This window comes from Pinus tabuliformis, chromosome 1_2, assembly GCF_031772625.1.
Source record: "Pinus tabuliformis cultivar Carrire ecotype Pingquan chromosome 1_2, CPIR1, whole genome shotgun sequence".
NCBI lineage: Eukaryota > Viridiplantae > Streptophyta > Pinopsida > Pinales > Pinaceae > Pinus > Pinus tabuliformis.
Window position 1 is genome coordinate 1,305,817,942 of NC_142298.1, and position 16,893 is coordinate 1,305,834,834.

Below are 16,893 nucleotides of genomic sequence, written 5' to 3' on the forward strand. Positions count from 1 at the left end.
TTTTGTAAGCTCATGTGTATTTTCTCAAACCTTTAAACATAGTTTAAAGGTTTTCATACTTATGATTATTTAGCTTTCAATTTGAAAACGGTGGCAATCATATTTATGTTTCTGATCATCATCATAAAAGCTATTTCACTGTGTAAATATTTATAGCAGCCCTCTGCTGAGATATTGATATTATTCAAGAGGTTAGGTACATCAGTTCTATATCTGTTTCATCCATTGGTCTCCCAAATTAAAACAAAACCCACAAAACAATTATCTTAGAAGCTCTGGCATAATAATTGACCATCATTATCTCAGAGATACAACATCCCACATTAACTTAGGTTTGCAAGTCGGGCAGCAACAATGCCCATATTCATGACATCCATAACATTGGACTTTGGACATTTCTTTATCCCCTTGAGATTTGTTACCAGCATTTTTGTTTTAAGATCCAAATTTCTTCTTTCCAAACTCCCCCCTTGATTCAGCTACAAAAGCTTGAGAATCTTCATTGTGACGTTTAGTATTGCTTTTAGCCTTCAGTCTTGATTCCTCTAAAGTGCAAGCAGCCCATTACTCTTCAAAAGTAGGAATCTCCTTTCTAGCATAAATGCCTCCAGCAAAATGAAAATCTACACCTTCAAATTGTCAACCTCTATGGAGAGGATTGTCTCAAGGAGACACAAACATACAAAGAAGCTTTGAATTAGAATGAAGAAATGAGTTGTTGATCCTACCTTTGTTATTTTTTCACCTCTCCTATATATTCCTATCTCATCAGTCATTTTGATTATTATAGCTTCTCTTGTCCCTAACAATGGGTGGAGTGTCCACTTGAAATGTTAGACATTTCAAAACTATGACAATTTACTTCCAATTTACTTACAAATAAGACTCTATGCTCTACTGCTTGAAGAAATGGATATCGTGCTAGGTGCAGAATGGTTGATGCTTTTGGGAAGTTATACCAAAAACATTGAAAAACAATTCATGGAGTTTAATTGGCAAGGTCCACACTTATATGTTGTTGAAGGTTCCACTCTCAAGAAGAATGAATTACAATTAACAAAAGGGGCAAGAAACACAATCAAACATACAACAATAGAACCAAGAGAAAAATATCATCAAGAAGCATAAAATCTTTCATGTTAAATAATCAGGTCAAGGCTTCAGACTAAGATGCAAACAATACAAAACAAACCTTACCAACACTAAAACACAAAGAAACTCAAAACCTTGAAAATAGATAAACTTCATTCCACCAAAAAAACGTGCTCAATTAGACAGAATTTTATTTGCTATGCTTTGAGGACAGCAATGTTCTAGAATCTAAACATAATAATAATAAATTAATTGTTTAATGAAAAGTCAAAGGTACATAACCCTTCACCTCATGACCAATCAACGCTATAAGTAGATCATCACGAGATCCATTGTAATATCATCATTCTTATAATTTAACAATCAATACATATTATCTATCTACTGATATATCTATATTCAACTATAAACAAGGCCTGTTTATAACAGTGCACATCTCCTTTTTGCTCTCTCCATAACCATCTGAACTCTATAACTATACACACATTTTCTAAGAATTATCATAAAGTGACGTAAACCAACCCATTTTTTATAAAATAAGAGATTATTTATTTACCTTACTTGTTCTTGAGTTCCAGTTATTTGGCTTAGTCGTACACCAATCTGCCTTTCACAATTTTTCAATTCCTGCTCATATATGTTTAGCCATAATATCAGCATAGCATTTAACTTCAATGAAAGCAAATTGTACAAGATCCACCATCCAACAAGAAGGTAAATTCAATGTCAACCACAGAATATATTGGTTAACCAATGTCATTTGATAGGAGCTAGTTAGACTATAATGAATAACAGGGTTTATGTCACACTTAAAGCTTGTATTTAATAAGGAGAAATGCTAGAAATTCGCATCTCATGTAGAACATTTAGACTCAACAATCTACACAAGTTGAGACTTTGAAGTTACGGATAGTAAATCAAGACAGTTTCTTATGTATATGATATAACAAAAAAGACACCATATAATGATCCAAAGGTTCATGGAACAACCGGGATGTTCGAGAGGCTACCTCTTATAAAGGAAGGATTTCCAAAATTGGGAAGATAAAAGTAACTCTCTCTACAAAATACTGACATTTGAGCCTCTTAGTGGAGGTCACATAAAAATCCCACGTACACAACCACTATAGTTTTATACTTGCAAGAGTCAAGATTTGCAACACATGTAATGACATTCCATATGGGTGAGATTTCTTGGTCGTTGTTACCACTTGAAAATGCATGTCAAAATCCACATTTTCATGGGCATGATAGAAAATTTTCTATCTCCCCGCATGATAGAAAATTTTCAGAGTTTGGTAACAATCGTAGGTTGCAGGATGAGACTTAGAGACTGTGTACTTTGTTCTATTTTGCTTGAGCACTTTTCCTCATCTAAGGAAGAACAAAGATGTAGGAGCATGGTTGGCTTGATGAAGGCTTTTTCATAAGCACATTTCACCAGGAGATTCCATTTGGGCACACTTGACACCTATTTGGAGACATGGTTATATGGCTTACATTATATTTTGTTGCATCAATAATGAGGAGCCTTGCTCCTTGTTTGAACCTAGGGAATCAAACCATGTGGATGGAGGAAGTGAACATGAATTAATCCCTAGAAGATGAACATCCTACTTCAAGAGGTGTCCAAGGATGTATGGAAACTAAGGGACAAACATAGCTTGAGGAGAAAATAAACTACCTTACTTGAGGTCTAAAGCATGACATGTGGTAAGAAAGGAAGCTAAAGGAGAAATGCCCCTCTTATAAAGCTGCTATGTGGTGCTAGAAGCATCTATAAGGCTAAAAGAGGTTCCTTGGGGGCATTATACATCATTCAAGACATATTCCACATATCTTGAGGCATGTTTCCTCATTCATGAAAGCTTTTGCAGGTAAGGACACATTAGTTAATCCATTTTCACATATTTGGTGTTGGATTTCACCCTTTGAGGTATTTAGGGATAAGGAACATTGCCTTCTCTACATATCTAGAGGCAAACTCTTTGCATGAGGAGGTGCCTTGTGACATCATGGATATGAACAAACCTTCAAAGGAAAGTTGTTTTTGTAGAAATTTTAACTATCTTGTGTTGAAGAATCTAGGCCAGTTAGCATTAGATAGATTCTTCTATACTTGATAATGATTTGTGAAATGCTTTCACTATTTATCTTATCTTGATCTTCTTCTTATTATGAGTGTGTGTGTTTACTTCATCGAACTGCTACCAAAACAAAGAAACAAGAACACAAGAAGTTGGCATTATGCCAGGGCCATAAATCTTCTTATAGAGATTCTAATTGACAAACACCAAGACCATGACCCTTGACCTATCAAGCCACTCCCAAACCAAGACACCAATCCTCTTATTACTGTTGAGATCATCATCATCATTATTGCTTCACCGAGATCATCATTGTTGCACCATGACTGCTCATTGAGATCACCACTAAGATTATCTCTGCACCTTCATCGAGATCATAACCTTCAAGAACGAGATCATGATTGTGATAGGATCATGACTGCACCTTAATGTAAGTCGAGATAAAGTGTGTCACTGTGAGATCCTTCCATCATCATTAGGTTGAGACTGTGACAATCCTTGTCACTGTCATCACTGCTCCTTCTCATTATGCTGACACTGTAATAGTTGAGATTGTGATTATCTTTGTCATTGTCATCACTGCTCCTTCTCATTATGTCGAGACTGTAATATCCATTTGAAAACTTATAGACTCCTTTTTCAACTGTAACACTGCAACATAGTCTTCATCTGAGATTCCTGTTCCATTACTTGTCCGAGATATCACTGAGATTATTAGCGAAATTTCAGATGTATCTGAAGTAGCAGAGGTTTATGCGAAGTTCTGAAACCCTGTAATCTTGTCCAAAAATCTCAGATGTATCTGAGTTCTGTCCCTCCTTCTGCACAGACCCTAATGGGGTATATATAGTGGTTTGTCATAAATAAGCCGACTTGTATTGCTGAACCAATGTGTCTATTATTTGAGCTGACTTGACTGCCTTTTAATTCGATTTCCAAAATGTGACAGAGAGGATAGTGCTTGTCATTTGGAGTGTTGCTAGAAACTAGGTTGACCCATTTTCATAGCATAGATGCTCAAGTAGAGCTCTTCAATATAATTTTGACTCTTTGACTTTCCTAGACCTATGGAATGAACAAGAAACTCATTCATATTATTTATAAAAATAAGAATTATTTTACTTGACAAGTACAAAGATCAAAATTACATTGACAAATACCGAACCTAGTTACCCTTTTCTTCAACACTCCATATTAACTAGGGAGGTATTTACAATGGTACTTCGTTATTCTCAATCTGAAGAATTTCTGGTAAGAAGAATCAGATTGGTAATCCCATCTGTATAGCATCACATCAATCAGCATTGTCATAGTGCAAGGCCTTGACTAACAGCTCCATCTCTCCATGAAACCAATGATTTATATACACCTTCATCATTGTCTCTCAAGGTACATACCCACCCGGCTGTTCACTGAGTATGACCTACTAGGACTATTCTTATCGTGGGTTCCTAGCCCTCAAAGAATATTCGTCCTCTTGCCTACTCTTATCTTGGATGCCCTACACATCCTCGAAGAGTATCGGATGCCAGATGATTACCCAATCCTCCCATTCTTTGTTATGTCTATCATGTGTCTACATTTCCATTCATGGCCTTCATCTAGACTTATGGTTGATAGTCCTGGTCTAGTGCATGACACATGAAATGGAAAAACACAATTGTCACTCCTTTGTAATCAAAGGTGATCTAATTCAAACTCCCTCTTGATCAGGGACCTGTCAGAGCTCCCTCTTAGCTAGGGACTCCTTTATACATCAACAGCTTCTTCTTCGTGGGTTCTTCAACTACTTGATCAACTTCTCTTCTTGATGTCATGAAATTTAGTTGAGGTTCTTCCTTGTAGGGCAACAACCATCGATCACTTTCCTTCTTATTTCATCATGTCATTCATTTCTTCATGGAAAGTGGCATTCTTGGTATACATCTGGAACTTTCTTCATATCGCTACTTCTTTTCTCTCCATGCTTCTTTCAGCAGTTTCCATCCATCGCATGAATTCTAGTTGTACTTGTACTTACAAGTCTTGTTCTAGTAGCCCTACATGAACTCATCTAGATATTATTCAAGAAATCAAAACATCATATTAAATTAAATCATACATTACAAGATGGCTCTTCATCATGACATCTTGTTGTAGGTATCAACGTCCTGCACACTTATTGACATATCTCCCAAAGATATCCATTGTCAAGGGTCTTCATCTTTTTCAGACTTTCATCAGAGCATTTATATCTTTCTGGGAGATTTCCTAGTCAAATCTTCTTGGTCTTTTGGACATTGATTGCCTTCATCATGGTTGCATATCTCACGATCTCTTCCTTCCTCACACATTCCATTTCCCAGAGCTTTTTATCAGAGTTTATTAGTCAACTACCTCAAAATTCATACGAGGACATATTATGTTGATTTCATCTAGTGTGAATTATGCCTTCATGCATTCTTTCAGAGGAGAAGATCCTTTTTCTTTTGATCGTGCTTCTCAAGATAGAAGTAATGGTCCATTGTTACCTGAAATCATATGACATGAGATTATAATATTAAATACAAGCATACATACCTCATTTTACCTTTAGGTCATCTAGGGTTCTTCCAGCAGCTTCCTTGATTGAAAAGATCTTCAATCCCTTGATCTGCTTCAAGCCATCACGTCATTAACCCATGAATTCCATAAGTTGGAGTTCCTGATGAAACACTTTCTCCCTCTCTAGATTAGTGAACCCTCTGATGAGGATTCCTTCAGAGAATCTTGAGGATCTTGCATATCCTTATCTGGCAGATGTTTCCTTTTTGCCTTAATGTATGATGAGCCTTGTCCTGGATGACATCTTTCTTTCCTTCAATGTTCAATGAGATTCCCAAGAGCTATATCCTTCATGTTTGACTGCCATGGATTTTGTCCCTTTTGCCCTTCATGATATCCATGGTGATGTCACAAGCTCTTGCTTCTAATGCTTTCATGATGCCATGATGCATCTTATTATCATTGTCATATCTTATAACACAAGATATAGGAGCTTATGATAGGATCCTTTTGTGAGGGATATTATCTTACTCATAGGAGAAATTTGATACTCCCTCTATCCTTGACCCTTTTCTTTAGCTTCTTCCATCTTTCAGTGATATGAACTTCCAAAATCTTTCTATAGCATTGAATCTTAACTATATTTATTTTTGTCTTTGCATGAGGACCAACCTTGTCTACTTTTCTGCACATGGTTGAATTCTCTCATCCTTTAATACTATAGACTGCAACTTGTCTTTCTTTATCTAGCATAGAGACCACAAATTGTCAGGTGAGGTAACCTTCTTTGTTCATTGATATTTGTTACCTTGCTCATCAATGATGACTACCTTCTTATCACCTTTCCTAGATCTTCATGAAGTTATTCCTTCATTCTTTGATACCTTTACTATTGTGTAGATCTAAGTAACCTTCTTTACTCTAATTTCCGAGAGTATAAATAGCATTTCATATACCTCTCTTTATGTCTCCTCTTCGGCTATTTAGGTATGAGAGGAATTTTGCGTGATATCATATGAATCCTATGAATCTCTTGATGGATTCAAACAATGCTTGACCTTTATAGACCTTTCCATAGATATCAATGATTTCTCTTTTCTATGAGGATTATGACAATCCTCCTTATTCTATGCAAGGACTTTCGATTAACTAACCGATTTATAAATCCCCCTGCAATCATGAAATCATTTAACCAAATCTAATTATAAAATTGAAAGATACTTACTTGGTATGTGAAGAGGAGATCTTCTCCTTGATGCTTCTTTTGCTTGAGCTTCCCATCATTAGTATCCTTTCATCACGACTTCCTTGGAGACCTTCTAGCACCATGAAAATATTGGTCTTGACATCACCGAAACTGCTTCAAGACCTTCCCAATCATCTTTAGGGTATTTTTGACTTCAACATATTGTTGACATGCCAATGAGACTATGTTATGATCCGAGCATCATGCTATTAAGATCATATTCATAGACAGAATTTGAGACTGTGAAAAGTATATTGAGACAATGATGTCTATGTGCATAGAGTTGTGTAGAGATGCAATGTATAGAGATCCCAAACTTGTCACTGAATAACATAACTAAATTGTGGGTGGCACTGTATAAAGAGACGGTCTCATCACTAAAACTGCCTCAATGTAATAACTATACTGAGACAGTGATGTAATCATGGATTGTGAGATGTATTCCTTGGATTACCTCTGCTATATATATATATATATATATATATATATATATATATATATATATATATATATATATATATATATATATATATATATAATTGAGATTCTTTTATGGCATGGAGAAAGTTTAGTGATCAAGAAGTGAGGATCACTAATATACTCCATCAAAATGAGCATGAGTTGAGTGCATGACTGTAATTACTGAAGTTGATACTCCATGACTGTTGTAGACTTGCTTGTTGTATACATGCTCCTTTAATCCTTTCAACTTGCTTTGATGTCCTTGAAGATAAATCCTTGTATGTCTCTTTTGCTTCCCTTCATTTGACTTCAACACCTTAGCTCTGATTCCATGTTGAAGAATCTAGGGTAGTTAGCATTAGATAGATTCTTCTATACTTTATAACAATTTGTGAAATGCTTTTACTATTTATCTTATCTTGATCTTCTTCTTATTATGAGTATGTGTGTTTACTTCATCAAACTGCTACCAAACAAAGAGACAAGAACACAAGAAGTTGGCATTTTGCCGGGGACAAAACCTCTCCCTCTTAGAAAGGAAAACCCGCACATAATTCTTCTTATAGAGATTCTAATTGACAAACACCAAGACCATGACCCTTGACCTATCAAGCCACTCCAACACCAAGACACCAATCCTCTTCTTACTGTTGAGTTTTGACTTGAGGTAGCATCAGATGAGCTCTATCCATGAAATTTAGTGGAGAGGTTGGGGCACATGAGATCTCCAATACCCAGAAAGGGTTTGGGCAGATTAAAAACAAATCAGGAGATATTAAAATAATTAATATTTTTAATGGAGTCCCTAAGTCTAAACATAGGGAAAATAAAATATTAATGTGTATTAATATGAATCTGTGTTAGAATGGTCCAAAAGACATCGATCAAGCCAGATCTAATCTTAACTGTTGATTAGGGACTTAATCTCGGTCGTTGAAATGTCAACAAGAAAGGTATAAGAGGAGGCTTGAGGGACACTTGGAGAACACACCAGAGTGATCATTCATTCTATTCTCTAGAGTGGGATTTGCTAGGAGAGATAGAATCAGTGATCAAGAGAGCAGCTGAGGGGCATTGAGTACAGAGAAACAGAGAAGGGAGAGATTGTGATAGGAGAGCAATGTAGCAGCCAAGGAGACTGACGCAGAGCCAGCAAGGGCTCACGCAGGGCCACGCAGAGGTAGCCAAGTGTTGCGCAAAGCAACAGAGAGACCAGTGTGTCTGACGCAGAGGCCGAGAAAGCTGACGCAGGGTATCGTAGGGCTGGCGCAGGGCTAGCGTGAGACAGAGAGGCGCTGACGTAGTCCAGATTGGGCAAACACTGGGGTCGCAAAGCATTTTTGTGCTAAGAAGCTGCAGGAAGGATTTTTTGGGGTTTCAACCAGGAGATTTCTCTCAAACTGTGAGGTATCGCTGCTAAGGAAATTCTCTGTTGGGTAGGCCAATTTCGACACCTAGATTGTACTCTGATATTGCTTAATAAGAAAACCCTCAAACAGTTGCACCAGTTTTCCTGCATTGGGTTTTTCCAAGGACATTGGTCCAAAAATAATGGTGTCATGTGGTGTGTTTGTTCTTGTTTCTTTTAGTTGTTGATCTATAATATGTTGAGCATGCACTGATGTTTATTTTTCGTATTTACTTTGTAAATAACTTGTTAAAGAAAAATAAAAAGTAGGTAGGAATAAATCAGAAAAAGTGCATGAAGGGTTTCTAAACTAAGTAAACTTAGAAACTTCAACATGCTATCAGAGCGTGATTCCAGATCACAAGAGGAATAAAAGACATCAGCCGAGCGGAGCAATAGCAACAGAAAACAGTTGTCCCAAGGTGGCATAAGTTGTTTCTAGCAGCGCAAAAACCAAGAAGTGTGATGCAGAGCCAGTCAGAGCCACGAAGAAGAAGTTGGGAGCTAAACAGAGCCTCAAAGAGGCCAGCGTTGCTGACGTAGAGCATCCCAGGGCTAACGCAGACCCATTTGGGGTGACGCAGAGCCAACGTGAGTTAGAGGGGCTAACGCAGTTCACTAAGAGGCAGTTGGAGTCTAGAAGGCTGCAAAAATATTGCAGAGTGGAGTTGGTGGGGTACTATAGTCAAAACAGTACTTGACAGAGTAGGTCCAGAGGAGTTGTTACCAAGGGTTTCTAGCCGAGGAACCTGGATCAGCAATGCAGTTGTACAAGACGATCAGAGTAGGGGGAATCTCAACAAGAGGCAGAAGGATTTCCAGGAGAGAAATCAGGACTCAGAGGGAGTCCAAAAGAAAACTTCCAGACCGGAAGTAGAGACTCAGAGGAGTCAAACAGAGAACTTCCAGGAGGGAAGTAGAGGGGCGTCATGGCACTATACGGGGTAAGAGACGAGGATAGACTGGACAGAGCATCAAACTTCGCAGTTTGGAAGGCCAGAATCTTATCAGTGCTTGACAAGAATCGTGTCAAGAACTTTGCTTTGAAGGTTATAGCTATCCTAGTCGACCCCAATGATAACGACATGTACGAAGAGGCGATGGCGAGGGCCAAGTGCATTATCCTTGACGGGGTCAAGGATCATGTGGTACCACATATAGCCAAGAAGGAAATCGCAGCTGAGATGTGGGAGGCTCTCAAGAACCTATACCAGCATACTTCTGTGCAAAGAAGAATGTTGTTCGAGAACCAGATGAGGTCGTATCAGATGAAGAAGGGTCAATCAATTGACACTTCCCTAGGAGGACTGAATGAGATTCGAGACCAGTTGGCTACTATAGGAGTGACACCGAATCAGGATATTATGGTGAGGACAGCCCTGAATGTTGTCTCAAAATATTGGGAATTGTTTGTCTAGAGTATCCTAGGCAAAGGGACTCTCCCACCTTGGGACGAGATGTGGGCAGCTCTTCACCAAGAAGAGATCAGACGGCAGTCGAAGACAGGTAGCAGCAGCAAAGGGATCAAGGTCAAGTGGCAGCAGCAAGATGTGGCCCTAGCATCTCATGGAAAGCAAGAGAAGCGGAAGAAGAAAGATCTCTCCAAGATCCACTGCTTCCACAGTGCAGAGATGGGTCATTATGCGACCCAGTGCCCAAAGAAGAAGAGTAAGGGAGAGTCTTCTCAGACTAAGGCAGCACCAGCATGGGCAAAGAAAGATGTTTTGACAGATGATGACTATGCCATGAGTGCACACATGCCACTTGAGCGGAAGTGGAGAGACATCGAGCTGTAGTCAAGCGGACTACAGGCGATGAGGGGTAGGATCCTAGAGGTACCCAGCCTCTTGGATTAGACCTTGCTACAGGAGCCCCGACGAGGAGTAGAAGGACTAGCTGAGTGGGTAGAGATGGATGCGGATGGAGCAGCAGAGAGCGCTACAGTGCAGAAGCCCTGAGACAGTCCAGACCTAGCAGGTTTCAACCTACAGCAGTGCGAGAAGCACAGTAGTGTTGCACTAATGCAGGAAGGCACAAAGAGGTGTACAACGGTGTGAGATGTAGGGACTTGTTGCAGCAGCGCAGAAGTCAGAGAGGGAGTACTTGTCAATGGTAGAGGGAACTTCAGCATTAGAGGGTGTTTCGAGCCCAACAAGGAGATCAGTTGGGAGATCAGTTACTTGCTTCTTAGTAACTGAGTTGTAGTGCAGCAGTGGGCAGCACGATGCAGCATGATGAGAGGAGGTGCAATGCGGATGCAGTGCTGGGAGAAAGGACCAGCAGTAGCACAGATGCAGAGGGAGCTATCGTACAGATGCAGCAGTGGCAGTGGCAGAACCATGGGCAGCAATACAGGAGGCAGCAGTGCAGAGGATGTTGGGCAGGAAGGCCTAGCATCAGCACAGGTACTGATGTCGGATGATCAGAGTAATACTCAGTGAGGAGTATTGCTAGAGCACAATCCTCGCTAAGAGGGAGTGTTGATTTGGGGTAGCATCAGATGTGCTCTAGCCATGAAATTTGGTGGAGAGGTTGGGGCACATGAGATCTCCAATACCCAGAAAGGGTTTGGGCATATTCTAAACAGATCAGGAGATATTAAAATAATTAATATTTTTAATGGAGTCCCTAAGTCTAAACTTAGGGAAAATAAAATATTAATGTGTATTAATATGAATCTGTGTTAGAATGGTCCAAAAGACATGGATCAAGCCAGATCTAATCTTAGTCATTGATTAAGGACTTAATCTCGGTTGTTCAGATGTCAACAGGAAAAGTATAAGAGGAGGCTTGAGGGTCACTTGGAGAACACACTAGAGTGATCAGTCATTATATTCTCTAAAGCGGGATTTGCTAAGATAGATAGAATCAGTAATAGAGAGAGCAACTGAGGAACATTGAGTACAGAGAAACAAGTCTCTAATCCTCCTAAGGATGTGTCTCCCTCTACTAAGAAAATAGCAGACAATCAATTTGAGGAGGCTCCAAGGCTCAATGGGAACTTTAATATATGGGAAGCAAGAATGAGGAATTTCTTACAGACTCTAGGCATTGAAATCTGGAAATCAGTGATTGATGATAGCAGGATGGATAGAGAATCCAAGGAGTACAATGCAAAAGCAATGAAGGCAAACTTGAATGGGTTACCTGATTCTATTAAGAACAATCTAGGAAAATATTCATCAGCAAAGGGTATATGGGACAAACTTCATGACCTTCACTCAAAAGGAGCATTGACCATGACCATCAGCCAAGAAGATGATGGAAATCTAGAAGGAAACCTAGATCCCATCATAGAAGTTGAACATGAGAATGACGACATCACGGCTAAAGTAGACCTAGAAGATGAAGAGAATGAAAAAAAATTGTAGAAGAGCTCTTCGCTCAACTTATGGCTGCCATGGAAGAGATTAACAATCTGAAAAAGGAAAATAAGGAACTTAAGAAGATAGCACTATCTGGTGACCAAGATCAAACAAGGAATGAAGAGCTTGTCAAGCTTAAGAATCAATTGAATAAAGCAAAGAAGCAGGAAGATACCTTGTCAAGTCAACTTGAACAAAGTCACAAGAGCTTGAACAAACTTGAAGAAGAGATTGGTCAATACAAGGTAGAGGTCTCGTCTCTCACATCTCAACTACAAGAAGCCAGGAAACAAGTACAAAGAGCTGAGAAGACAAAGGAAGCATTGGAAGTCATCGAAGGACAGGCTGATGAAGCAAGAAAGGAAAGAAACACCATGATCTGTCAACTAAAAGCAAAGGATGAAGAAATCTTCAAATTAAAATCTAACATCAAGCTTCTCAAGGCTAAAACATGTAAAGCTACAAGGATCAAGGAAGAAATGGAGAGCAGTCAAGCAAAGAATGAAGAAATCTTCAAAATGAAGTTAGATATCATCTCCCTTAAAATAGTAGCAGATGAAGCTACACGTAGCAAGGAAGAAACGGAGAAACAACTTGCCAAGAAGAATAATGAGTGTGAAAGATTGCAAGAAGATATTGTCTTCCTCAGAACAAAGGTTGAAGGGATGAACAGAATCTTGAAGAGCTCTCAAGCCTTGGATGACATGCTTAGCTATCACAGATGTCCATCTGATAAATCAGGTCTCGGGTATGCAGATGAAATCTCAAACAATAATGAAAATGCTTTAAACAAAAGAGATGTGAAGAAGCCAGAAAGAAATGGTGATGCTCCCAACTCCAACAAAGGCAAGGAGAAAAATCAAGGCTACAAAAGGAGAAATCCTGCTCCAAGAAGAAATCTAGTGCCATGAATAAATGTAGATGATGTCAAAGATGCAAGAGGTAATGGTTATCATCAAAGGATCTCAAGACAGAAAGGCTTCAGAACTACATCAAGGAAACCTCTATCTCCCAGGTACCAAAGTTCATTTTTTGGTTATTGTTATTCTTGTACAAACTTTGGTCACATGGCAAAACAATGTAAATCATCTCATAGAGATAGATATTATAGTCCCCAACAATCTCCAAGAAACAATTTTGCAAGAAGAAAACATGAATTCTTATTCATGAACAATGTAGAATGCTTCAAGTGTCATAACATTGGTCATATGGCACGAGACTATAACTTAACATGGCCTCTTACACAAGCTAGAACCATGCAAAAGAGGAAAGTTACACAAGTATGGAGAAGGAAGGAAATACAATCCGAAAGTCCCTTAAGCTCTCTAGCCAATAGCGTATGTCATTGGCCTAAATTTTGACAATCTAAGAATTTTATGAGAAGACTCTACCAAAAGAGATGATGCATACAGTTAGGGGGAACCTGTGATTCTTGATCATTATTGCTGAAGCTATTAGTGAAAGGGTCCATATGAAATCCTTGTCGAGCTATACTAACAATCATTATTTGATTAATATCATTTCTCAAGAGTACTCCACTGAAGAACATGATCCTGAAACCATTCTTTGGACTATTGTTAAAGAAATAGGGCAAATAACTATGGTGTTGATTCTGGACACTAATGGAGGCAATCTTTAACCAAACAAGATACAACTGGAATGGAGTATGGAGATAAGAGTAGCTGGCAGCATATAACTAAGCTAAAGCATTGCAAGAAGATGCAAATCAGCAAAATAAATTTAAAAGAAAGTCACAGATTGAATATCTGAATCTGCTAGGGAAATAACATGCTAAGATATGTACAAGAACACAAGGAAAAGATGGCTCATAGAAAGGAGAACGTTGTGCAGTCAAAAATAACTTATGCTAATACTGGCCACTTAGAAAATATAGCAACGGTAAGGCACAACACCTCACCATTTCATCCAAATGAAATGATGTTGAACACTAGATGGCAGTGATTTAAGGAGAAGCACAGAGACACAAAGAAACTCAAATCTAAAGAAAGATGGCAAGAAAGCCAGTCTCAGTGGCATTTTCTCTAGATTCAGACTGTGAAGACCTCTCAATTCTGCCTGTGGAGACAGCATATGTATTGAAGCATAAAAACCTGGATTTAGACACTTGGTGTATGGCTATTTGTAATCTGATTGAAAGCATTGAAATAGAGCACCTTTAAGTATTGTAGAAGCCATGATAAGGTAGTTCTGAGACATGAAGAGGGAATAATATGAAAATTGATGATAAAGCATGAATCCTTCTATCTTGAGTAAAAAGAAGAAGAGCACTATGACAGGGGGAGTCACAGACCTATGAAGATCTACCGTTCATGAAGAACAGAAGAAGTTTGATAGGGGGAGTCCCAAAGCACTCCTTTGCCATTGATGTCAAAGGGGGACAGAAGAAAAATATTGCCATCAATAACAAAGTGGGAGATTGTTGACCTAGGTTGTCATTGATGTTAATATGGCAGTATTCTAGATACTAGAGGATGACATGAAGCCAAGGGGAAGCCGAGCGGATCCATGAAGAGACAGGAGCAAGGCCATCAGGATAGCCAAGCCATAAGCAAGAGGAGTTACCAAAGGAGGCATGTCAAAGCATATTACAGGATATCAGAGCAAGCGAGGCATTCATATATGCAAGGAGGTCTTTGAAAGACACTACCAAGCTAGAGGAGCCACATTGGACCAAGAGGAGCTGTAGGAGGAGCCATATATATATATATATATGTGTGTGTGTGTGTGTGTATGTATATATATATATATATGCCAAAATAGGCATATCAGATCAAGGAGGCATATCAGAGCAAGAGGAGCCATATCGGAGGAGCGTTGCTTGTAATATATGCCAAAACAGAGCTATCAGAGCCATACTTATAGACCATACATATATGCCAAAGAAGAGGAGAAAACAGGGCAAACAGAGCAAAACAGAGCCATGGGAGGAAGCAAACAGAGCCACGAGAAACAAAGAGGAACACGCAGCGGAGGAGCATAAACAGCGATATCAAAGGAGTAAGGAGGAAAACAGCGGAGGAGCATAAACAGTGTTAACGGAGGAGTTAACAGTAATATCACATGAAATATCGAAGAAATATAAGAGGAGTTAACATATCGTAAGCCATAGGAGCGAGAAGCAAAGAGCGGAGAGTCATGACTCTGTGTATCCGCGTTCAATGTTAACCAGGTTAAGTCGGGACCGTTAGATCTAAAGAGATCAACGGTGGAGGATTGCTAAGGAATACCGCATCGCAAGTTATGAAGGGTTGTCATCCCCGAAACCTCTGATTGCGATAATACATGCGGACCCGCGACTTCATTATAAACCACCTATTGAAATATCGCATCCGCAATATCATAAGTCTTAACAGAATGCCACATTGAAACAGTCGATTGCGATATACAATTGTGGACCCGATGGTCCTATTATATCATGCCTATTGTAATATCGCGTCCATCGCTATATCACAAGCCGTAAAGCCTTGCCACATGAAAGCGCCGATTGCGATAAGGTTGCGGACCCAACGGGTATATTAATTACGATTTAATATCAAGTCACATCCGTCCCATCAGCAGAAGGGGAATTGGCCATGTTATGTGTTAACCCGCCGATTGTGATAGAATTGTGGACCTAACAGACCTATTATAAACAGTTTAATATAATATCGCATCTGGTATCGGCCATCAGCCATCAGCAATGCTTTAGGCTCGACTTGTAGAAGAACCTCCGAAAGTGGTGATTGTGATAAAAGGATGATGTGGCATGTGGGACCGTCATATGGGTATACCACGTTTTAAATCTATAATGGAAGACTCTCTGAGTTATATATTTTAAATGAGAGAAACTCATAAGTCGGCCCCTCCTCCCAAGGAACGTGTCCTTTGGTGATTTGCAAAAGTCATATATATATATATATATATATATGAGCTAAGACGCTTCATTTAGCGGATTGATCTCGAGCATCTATATTACGAAGAAATAACAGTTCACAACTCATGAATTTGAAAAGAAAAAAAATAATCTCTCTGATATTTGCCATGCGCAGACCTTTGAGGCAGAAATGCAATACAATAACACTCCCGATAGTTCAGGAGGCCTGAACTATAGTTCAAGAGGCTGAATCAAGCCGATTGCGATTGCGATTGGGACATGGTTGTCCATTAAACAATGTTGTCTCTGTGTATGCCTGTAATTATTGTAAAAAGGAGCACTGTTACAGTTTAACGTAAGACATGATTTCTCTGTGCATTTGTGGACCTCTCTTAAGAAGTAATGTGTCTCAGGAGTGTTGGCGAGCACGAAGAGATAGAGGAAACCACAGAGACTGAGGAGGAAGCCAAAGGGCCAGCGAAGAGAGGAAACTGACAGACAGAGGCATGAGGAATAAATAAAAGACAGGAAAAGAAGAGAACACAGTGGAATGATGTTGAAGGCTGTTGAATGCAGTGGAAAATAAGCTAGAGGAGACAGAGGCAACGAGAGGATCCAGCAGAACAGAAAGAGGGCCGAAGGGCCAACAGGACAACAGACAGTCGAAGGGGAGAAGTAGCCAGCAGAGAACATAAGCTTGAACAGGAAGTTGTTCTTTATGCAGAGCTTAGTGCAGCTAACATTAGACTGACTAAAGTTGTGTGAAGACATCAGAGAGCATGAAAGCTATTGGAGACTGTGTGGGCAGTGTGCAGAGTTGTAAAGACTTCTTCATA

At 39.2% G+C, this 16,893-nt stretch overlaps 1 long non-coding RNA gene across 1 annotated transcript in view; it reads right to left on the reverse strand.

The window, feature by feature from the left end:
- Positions 1-1,647: 1,647 nt before the first annotated feature.
- The window catches only part of LOC149211010 (uncharacterized), a 77,014-nt gene continuing 61,768 nt past the window's right edge, over positions 1,648-16,893 (reverse strand). The window contains exon 3 of the long non-coding RNA XR_016252328.1: positions 1,648-1,719. This is a non-coding gene — a long non-coding RNA (uncharacterized LOC149211010). The remainder of the gene's footprint in view (positions 1,720-16,893) is intronic.